We start from the raw sequence: 9,372 nt of genomic DNA, 5'->3' as shown, positions 1-9,372 counted from the left end.
TGAGGGTGAGAGTGAGGGTGATGGTGAGAGTAACGGAGAGAGTGTGGGTGAGAGTGAGAGTGTGAGTGAGAGTGATGGACGGAGAGAGGGAGGGAGGGAGGGGGATATTGAGAGTAAGAGTGAGGTGAGGGTGAGTGAGGGTGAGATTGAGGGTGATGGTGAGAGTAAGGGTGGGAGTGAGAGGTTTGGTGAGAGAGAGGGTGAGGGTGAGTGTAAGAGTGAGGATGAGTGTGAAGGTGACAGTGAGGGTGAGGGTGAGTGAGGGTGAGGATGAAGGTGGGTGAGTTTGTGAGGGTGAGGGTGAGGGTGAGGTTGGGATTGAGGGTGAGAGTGAGGGTGAGGGTGAGGTTGAGGGTAAGAGTGAGGGTTAGGTTGAGAATGAGGGTGAGAGTGAGGGTGAGTTTGAGTGAGGGTCAGGGTGATGGTGAGATTAACGGAGAGAGTGTGGGTGAGAGTGAGAGTGTCAGTGAGAGTGTGGGTGAGATTGAGGGTGAGGGTGAGGGTGAGAGTGAGGGTGAGAGTGAGAGTGAGGGTGAGAGTGAGGGTGAGTGTGAGGTTGAGTGAGGGTCAGGGTGAGGGTGAGAGTGAGGGTGAGAGTGAGGGTGAGAGTGAGGGAGGGAGTGAGGGGAATATTGAGAGTAAGAGTTAGGGTTACAGTGAGGGTGAGGGTGAGGGTGAGAGTGAGGGTGAGAGTGAGGGTGAGAGGGAGGTTGAGAGTGAGGGTGAGAGTAAGGTTCAGAGTGATAGCGAGGGTGAGGGTGATTGTAAGAGTAAAGGTGAGGGTGAGGGTGAGGTTGAGCGTGAGGCTGAGGCTGAGGCTGAGGCTAAGGGTGAGGGTGTGGGTGTGGGTGAGGGTGAGGGTGAGAGTGAATGTAAGGATGAGATTGAGTGTGAGATTGAGTGAGAGATTGAGGGTGAGATTGAGGGTGAGATTGAGGGTGAGATTGAGGGCGAGATTGAGGGCGAGATTGAGGGCGAGATTGAGGGCGAGATTGAGGGCGAGATTGAGGGTGAGATTGAGGGTGAGATTGAGGGTGAGATTGAGGGTGACAGTGGGATTAAGGGTGAGGGTTAGGGTGAGGGTAAGAGTGAAGGTAAGGGTGAGAGTGAGGGTGAGATTGAGGATGAGATTGAGGGTGAGAGTGAAGGTGACAGTGAGGTTGAGATTGAGAGTGAGGGTGAGGGTGAGGGTGAGGGTGAGGGTGAGGGTGAGGGTGAGGGTGAGGGTGAGGGTGATGGTGAGAGAAACGGAGAGAGTATGGGTGAGAGTGAGAGTGTGAGTGAGAGTGATGGACGGAGAGAGGGAGGGAGTGAGGGGGATATTGGGAGTAAGAGTGAGGGTGAGGGTGAGATTGAGGGTGATGGTAAGAGTAAGGGTGGGAGTGAGAGTTTTGGTGAGAGAGAGGGTGAGGGTGAGTGTAAGAGTGAGGATGAGTGTGAAGGTGACAGTGAGGGTGAGGGTGAGAGTGAGGGTGAGGGTGAGGGTGAGTGAGGGTGAGGATGAGTGAGGGTGAGTTTGTGAGGGTGAGGGTGAGGGTGAGGTTGGGATTGAGGGTGAGAGCGAGAGTGAGGGTGAGGGTGAGGGTATTGTTGAGTGAGGGTCAGGGAGAGGGTGAGAGTGAGGGTGAGAGTGAGGGAGGGAGTGATGGGAATATTGAGAGTAACCGTGAGGGTTACAGTGAGGGCGAGGGTGAGGGTGAGTGAGGGTGAGAATGAGAGTGAGAGTGAGGGTGAGAGTAAGGTTCAGAGTGATAGCGAGGGTGAGGGTGAGTGTAAGAGTGAGGGTGAGTGTGAGGGTGAGAGTGTGGGTGAAAGTGTGGGTGAGAATGAGAGTGAGAGTGAGAGTGAGAGTGAGAGTGAGAGTGAGAGTGTGGGTGAGGGTGAGGGTGAGGTTGAGTGCGTGTGAGCGTGAGGTTGAAGGTTGGGGCGAGAGTGAGAGTGAGAGTGAGAGTGATAGTTAGGATGAGAGAGATGGTCAGAGAGATGGTGAGATAGAGGGTGAGATAGAGGTTGACAGTGACAGTGATGGTGAGGGTGAGAGTGAGGGTGATGGTGAGAGTGAGGGTGAGAGTGTCGTGAGAGAGAAGGAGAGAGAGTGGGTGAGAGTGAGGGTGTGTGTGCTTGAATGTGAGGGTGAGAGTGAGGGTGAGGTTGAGTGAGGGTGAGGTTGAATGAGGGTGAGGTTGAGGTTAAGTGAGGTTGAGGGTGAGGGTGAGAGTGAGGATTAGAGTGAGGGTGAGATTGAGGCTGAGAATGAGGTTGAGGGTGAGAGTGAGCTAGAACGTGAGGGTGAGGGTGAGGGTGAGGGTGAGGGTGAGAGTGAGGGTGAGTGAGGGGGAAGGTGAGGTTGAGGCTGAGAGTGAGGGTGAGATTGAGGGTGAGTGTGAGAGCGTGGGTGAAAGTGTGGGTGAGAATGAGGGTGAGAGTCAGGGTGAGAGTCAGGGTGAGAGTCAGGGTGAGAGTCAAGGTTAGAGTCAAGGTTAGAGTCAAGGTTAGAGTGAGAGTGAGAGTGAGGGTGAGAGTGAGAGTGAGGGTGAGAGTGAGGGTGAGAGTGAGGGTGAGGATGAGGGTGAGTGTCAGGGTGAGAGTATGTGTGAATGTGTGGTTGAGCCTCAGAGTTAGAGTGTGGGTGATAGTGTTGGTCAGAGTGAGGGTGAGTTTCAGGTTCAGAGTGAGATTGAGGTGAGAGTGAGAGTGAGAGTGAGAGTGAGAGTGAGAGTGAGAGTGAGGGTGAGTGTGAGGTTAAGAGTGAAGGTAAGGGTGAGATTGAGGGTGAGATTGAGGGTGGGATTGAGGGTGGGATTGAGGGTGGGATTGAGGGTGGGATTGAGGGTGGGATTGAAGGTGGGATTGAGGGTGGGATTGAGGGTGGGATTGAGGGTGAGGGTGAGGTTAAGAGTGAAGGTAAGGGTGAGAGTGAGGGTGGGATTGAGGGTGAGATTGAGGGTGAGAGTGATGGTGAGAGTGATGGTGAGAGTGAGGGTGAGAGTGAGGGTGAGAGTGAGGGTGAGTTTCAGGTTGAGAGTGAGATTGAGGTGAGGGTGAGAGTGAGAGTGAGGGTGAGTGTGAGTGTGAGGTTAAGAGTGAAGGTAAGGGTGAGATTGAGGGTGAGATTGTGGGTGGGATTGAGGGTGGGATTGAGGGTGGGATTGAGGGTGGGATTGAGGGTGGGATTGAGGGTGGGATTGAGGGTGGGATTGAGGGTGGGATTGATGGTGAGGGTGAGGTTAAGAGTGAAGGTAAGGGTGAGAGTGAGGGTGGGATTGAGAGTGAGATTGAGGGTGAGAGTGATGGTGACAGTGATGGTGAGAGTGAGGGTGAGAGTGACGGTGAGTTTGAGTGAGGGTCAGGGTGATGGTGAGATTAACGGAGAGAGTGTGGGTGAGAGTGAGATTGTCAGTGAGAGTGTGGGTGAGAGTGAGGTGAGGGTGAGGGTGAGAGTGAGGGTGAGGGTGAGGGTCAGGGTAAGGGTGAGAGTGAGGGAGGGAGTGAGGGGAATATTGAGAGTAAGAGTGAGGGTTACAGTGAGGGTGAGGGTAAGTGAGGGTGAGATTGAGGGTGATGGTGAGGGTGAGAGTGAGGGTAAGAATCAGAGTGAGAGTGAAGATGAGGGTGAGAGTGAGGGTGACGGTGGGTGAGAGTGAGGGGGAGAGTTTTGGGGAGAGTTTTGGGGAGAGTTTTGGGGAGAGTTTTGGGGGAGAGTTTTGGGGTGGGTTTTGGGGAGCGTTTTGGGGCGAGTTTTGGGGAGCGTTTTGGGGAGCGTTTTGGGGAGCGTTTTGGGGACGGTTTTGGGGACGGTTTTGGGGACGGTTTTGGGGAGGGTTTTGGGGAGGGTTTTGGGGAGAGGTTCGGGGAGAGGTTCGGGGAGAGGTTCGGGGAGAGGTTCGGGGAGAGGTTCGGGGAATGGTTCGGGGAGAGTTTCGGGGAGAGTTTCGGGGAGAGTTTCGGGGAGAGTTTCGGGGAGAGTTTTTTATGGAGAGTTTTTTATGGAGGGTTTTGGGGAGGGTTTTGGGGAGGGTTTTGGGGAGGGTTTTGGGGAGGGTTTTGGGCAGGGTTTTGGGGAGAGGTTTGGGGAGAGGTTTGGGGAGAGGTTTGGGGAGAGGTTTGGGGAGAGGTTTGGGGAGAGGTTTGGGGAGAGGTTTGGGGAGAGGTTTGGGGCGAGGTTTGGGGAGAGTTTTGGGGAGAGGATTGGGGAGAGTTTTGGGGAGAGTTTTGGGGAGAGTTTTGGGGAGAGTTTTGGGGAGAGTTTTTTGTGGCGAGTTTTTTATGGCGAGTTTTGGGCAGGGTTTTGGGCAGGGTTTTGGGCAGGGTTTTGGGCAGGGTTTTGGGCAGGGTTTTGGGCAGGGTTTTGGGCAGGGTTTTGGGCAGGGTTTTGGGCAGAGTTTTGGGCAGAGTTTTGGGCAGAGTTTTGGGGAGGGTTTTGGGGAGGGTTTTGGGGAGGGTTTTGGGGAGGGTTTTGGGGAGGGTTTTGGGGAGGGTTTTGGGGAGGGTTTTGGGGAGGGTTTTGGGGAGAGGTTTGGGGAGAGGTTTGGGGAGAGGTTTGGGGAGAGGTTTGGGGAGAGGTTTGGGGAGAGGTTTGGGGAGAGGTTTGGGGAGAGGTTTGGGGAGAGGTTTGGGGAGAGGTTTGGGGAGAGGTTTGGGGAGAGGTTTGGGGAGAGGTTTGGGGAGAGTTTTGGGGAGAGGTTTGGGGAGAGTTTGGGGAGAGTTTGGGGAGAGTTTGGGGAGAGTTTGGGGAGAGTTTTTTATGGAAAGTTTTTTATGGCGAGTTTTGGGGAGGGTTTTGGGGAGGGTTTTGGGGAGGGTTTTGGGGAGGGTTTTGGGGAGGGTTTTGGGGAGGGTTTCGGGGAGGGTTTTGGGGAGGGTTTCGGGGAGGGTTTCGGGGAGGGTTTCGGGGAAGGTTTCGGGGAGGGGTTCGGGGAGGGTTGCGCGGAGGGTTGCGGGGAGGGTTGCGGGGAGGGTTTCGGGGAGGGTTTCGGGGAGGGTTTCGGGGAGGGTTTCGGGGAGGGTTTCGGGGAGGGTTTCGGGGAGGGTTTCGGGGAGGGTTTCGGGGAGGGTTTCGGGGAGGATTTCGGGGAGGGTTTCGGGGAGGGTTTCGGGGAGAGTGAGGGGGAGAGTGAGGGGAGAGTGAGGGGGAGAGTGAGGGGGAGAGTGAGGGGGAGAGTGAGGGATAGAGTGAGGGAGAGAGTGAGGGGGAGAGTGAGGGGGAGAGTGAGGGGGAGAGTGAGGGGGAGACTGAGGGGGAGACTGAGGGGGAGAGTGAGGGGAGAGTGAGGGGAGAGTGAGGGGAGAGTGAGGGGGAGAGTGAGGAGGAGAGAGAGGAGGAGTTAGAGGGGGAGAGTGGGAGTGAGCGAGGGTGAGATTGAGGGTCAGAGGGAGGGTGAGAGAAAGAGTGAGATTGACAGTGAGAGTGAGAATGAGGGTGAGGATGAGGGTGAGGGTGACAGTGAGGGGGAGATTGAGAGTGAGAGTGAGGGTTACAGTGAGGTTGAGGGTGAGGGTAAGGGTGAAAGTGAGGGTGAGGATGAGAGTGAGTGTGAGGTTGAGATTGGGTGGAGGTCGAGTGAGGGTGAGGTTGAGGGTGAGAGTGAGGGTGAGATTGAGGGTGAGCGTGAGAGCGTTGTTGAGAGTTTGGGTGAAGGTGTGGGTGAGAATGAGGGTGAGAGTGAGGCTGAGAGTCCGTGTGAATGTGTGGGAGGGCCTCAGGGTTGTAGTGTGGGTCATATTGTTGGTCAGAGTGAGGGTGATTTTCAAGTTGAGAGTGAGATTGAGGTGAGGGTGAGGGTGAGGTTGAGCGTGAGACTGAGGCTGAGGCTAAGGGTGAGGGTGTGGGTGTGGGTGAGGGTGAGAGTGAATGTAAGGATGAGATTGAGTGTGAGATTGAGTGTGAGATTGAGTGAGAGATTGAGGGTGAGATTGAGGGTGAGATTGAGGGTGAGATTGAGGGTGAGATTGAGGGTGAGATTGAGGGTGAGATTGAGGGTGAGATTGAGGGTGAGATTGAGGGTGAGATTGAGGGTGACAGTGGGATTAAGGGTGAGGGTTAGGGTGAGGGTAAGAGTGAAGGTAAGGGTGAGAGTGAGGGTGAGAGTGAGGGTGAGATTGAGGATGAGATTGAGGGTGAGAGTGAAGGTGACAGTGAGGTTGAGATTGAGAGTGAGGGTGAGGGTGAGGGTGAGAGTGAGGGTGAGGGTGATGGTGAGAGAAACGGAGAGAGTATGGGTGAGAGTGAGAGTGTGAGTGAGAGTGATGGACGGAGAGAGGGAGGGAGTGAGGGGGATATTGAGAGTAAGAGTGAGGGTGAGGGTGAGTGAGGGTGAGATTGAGGGTGATGGTGAGAGTAAGGGTGGGAGTGAGAGTTTTGGTGAGAGAGAGGGTGAGGGTGAGTGTAAGAGTGAGGATGAGTGTGAAGGTGACAGTGAGGGTGAGAGTGAGAGTGAGAGTGAGGGTGAGGGTGAGGGTGAGTGAGGGTGAGGATGAGTGAGGGTGAGTTTGTGAGGGTGAGGGTGAGGTTGGGATTGAGGGTGAGAGTGAGGTTGGGATTGAGGGTGAGAGTGAGAGTGAGGGTGAGGGTGAGGTTGAGGGTAAGAGTGAGGGTTAGGTTGAGAATGAGGGTGAGAGTGAGGGTGAGAGTGAGGGTGAGAGTGAGGGAGGGAGGGGAATATTGAGAGTAAGAGTGAGGGTTACAGAGAGGGTGAGGGTGAGGGTGAGGGTGAGAGTGAGGGTGAGAGTGAGGGTAAGGTTCAGAGTGAGAGTGAAGATGAGGGTGAGAGTGAGAGAGGGAGTGAGGGGAATATTGAAGTAAGAGTGAGGGTGAGCGTGAGGGTGAGGGTGAGAGTGAGGGTGAGAGTGAGGGTGAGAGTAAGGTTCAGAGTGATAGCGAGGGTGAGGGTGATTGTAAGAGTGAGGGTGAGGGTGAGAGTGAGAGTGAGAGTGAGGGCGAGGGCAAGGGCGAGGGTGAGGGTGAGTCTGAGGGTGAGGGTGAGTTTGTGAGGGTGAGTCTGAGGTTGAAGGTGAGAGTGAGGTTGAGATTGAGGGTGAGAGTGAGGGTGAGTCTGAGGGTGAGTCTGAGGGTGAGGGTGAGGGTTAATGTGAGGGTGAGAGTGTGGGTGAAAGTGTGGGTGAGAATGAGGGTGAGGATGAGACTGAGAGTGAGAGTGAGGGTGAGAGTGAGGGAGGGAGTGATGGGAATATTGAGAGTAAGCATGAGGGTTACAGTGAGGGCGAGGGTGAGGGTGAGTGAGGGTGAGATTGAGGGTGATGGTGAGAGTGAGGGTGAGAATGAGAGTGAGAGTGAGGATGAGAGTAAGGTTCAGAGTGATAGCGAGGGTGAGGGTGAGTGTAAGAGTGAGGGTGAGTGTGAGGGTGACAGTGAAGGTGAGGGTGAGGGTGAGTGAGGGTGAGGATGAAGGTAGGTGAGTTTGTGAGGGTGAGGGTGAGGGTGAGGTTGGGATTGAGGGTGAGAGTGAGAGTGAGGGTGAGGGTGAGGTTGAGGGTAAGAGTGAGGGTTAGGTTGAGAATGAGGGTGAGAGTGAGGGTGAGTTTGAGTGAGGGTCAGGGTGATGGTGAGATTAACGGAGAGAGTGTGGGTGAGAGTGAGAGTGTCAGTGAGAGTGTGGGTGAGATTGAGGGTGAGGGTGAGAGTGAGGGTGAGAGTGAGGGTGAGGGTGAGAGAGAGGGTGAGAGTGAGGGTGAGAGTGAGGGTGAGAGTGAGGGAGGGAGTGAGGGAGGGAGTGAGGGGAATATTGAGAGTAAGAGTGAGGGTTACAGTGAGGGTGAGGGTGAGAGTGAGGGTGAGAGTGAGGTTGAGAGTGAGGGTGAGAGTAAGGTTCAGAGTGATAGCGAGGGTGAGGGTGATTGTAAGAGTAAAGGTGAGGGTGAGGGTGAGAGTGAGAGTGAGGGCGAGGGCAAGGGCGACGGTGAGGGTGAGTGAGGGTGAGGTTGAGTGAGGGTGAGTTTGTGAGGGTGAGTCTGAGGTTGAAGGTGTGAGTGAGGTTGAGATTGAGGGTGAGAGTGAGGTTGAGAGTGAGGTTGAGAGTGATGTTGAGTGTGAGGGTGAGTCTGAGGATGAGTCTGAGGGTGAGTCTGAGGGTGAGTCTGAGGGTGAGTCTGAGGGTGAGTCTGTGGGTGAGTCTGTGGGTGAGTCTGAGGGTGAGTCTGAGGGAGAGGGTGAGGGTGAGGGTGAGGGTGAGGGTGAGGGTGAGGGTGAGAGTGTGGGTGAAAGTGTGGGTGAGAATGAGAGTGAGAGTGAGTGAGAGTGAGAGTGAGAGTGAGAGTGAGAGTGAGAGTGAGAGTGAGGGTGAGGGTGAGGGTGAGGGTGAGGGTGAGGGTGAGGGTGAGGGTGAGGGTGAGAGTGAGAGTGAGAGTGAGAGCGAGAGCGAGAGCGAGAGTGAGGGTGAGGGTAACGTTGAGTGAGGGTCAGGGTGAGGGTGAGAGTGAGGGCGAGAGTGAGGGAGGGAGTGATGGGAATATTGAGAGTAAGTGTGAGGGTTACAGTGAGGGCGAGGGTGAGGGTGAGTGAGGGTGAGATTGAGGGTGATGGTGAGAGTGAGGGTGAGAATGAGAGTGAGAGTGAGGGTGAGAGTAAGGTTCAGAGTGATAGCGAGGGTGAGGGTGAGTGTAAGAGTGAGGGTGAGTGTGAGGGTGAGAGTGTGGTTGAAATTGTGGGTGAGAATGAGAGTGAGAGTGAGAGTGAGGGTGAGGGTGAGAATGAGAGTGAGGTTGTGTGCGTATGAGCGTGAGGTTGAGGGTTGGGGGGGAGAGTGAGAGTGTGGGTGAGAGTGAGGGTGAGAGTGAGAGTGATATTGAGGATGAGAGAGATGGTGAGATAGAGGGTGAGATAGAGGTTGACAGTGACGGTGATGGTGAGGGTGAGAGTGAGGGTGATGGTGAGAGTGAGTGTGAGAGTGTCGTGAGAGAGAAGGAGAGTGGGTGAGAGTGAGGGTGTGTGTGGGTGAATGTGAGGGTGAGAGTGAGGGTGAGGTTGAGTGAGGGTGAGGTTGAATGAGGGTGAGGTTGAATGAGGGTGAGGTTGAGTGAGGGTGAGGGTGAGGGTGAGAGTGTGGGTGAGAGTTTGGGTGAAAGTGTGGCTGAGAATGAGGTTGAGAGTCAGGGTGAGAGTGAGGGTGAGGGTGAGGGTGAGAGTGAGAGTGAGGGTGAGAGAGAGGGTGAGGGTGAGGGTGAGAGTATGTGTGAATGTGTGGTTGAGCCTCAGAGTTAGAGTGTGGGTGATAGTGTTGGTCAGAGTGAGGGTGAGAGTGAGGGTGAGTTTCAGGTTGAGAGTGAGATTGAGATGAGGGTGAGAGTGAGAGTGAGGGTGAGTGTGAGTGTGAGGTTAAGAGTGAAGGTAAGGGTGAGATTGAGGGTGAGATTGTG

Source organism: Carcharodon carcharias, chromosome 16, assembly GCF_017639515.1.
Source record: "Carcharodon carcharias isolate sCarCar2 chromosome 16, sCarCar2.pri, whole genome shotgun sequence".
In the NCBI taxonomy this organism is placed as follows: domain Eukaryota; kingdom Metazoa; phylum Chordata; class Chondrichthyes; order Lamniformes; family Lamnidae; genus Carcharodon; species Carcharodon carcharias.
This window is presented reverse-complemented; position numbering follows the sequence as displayed.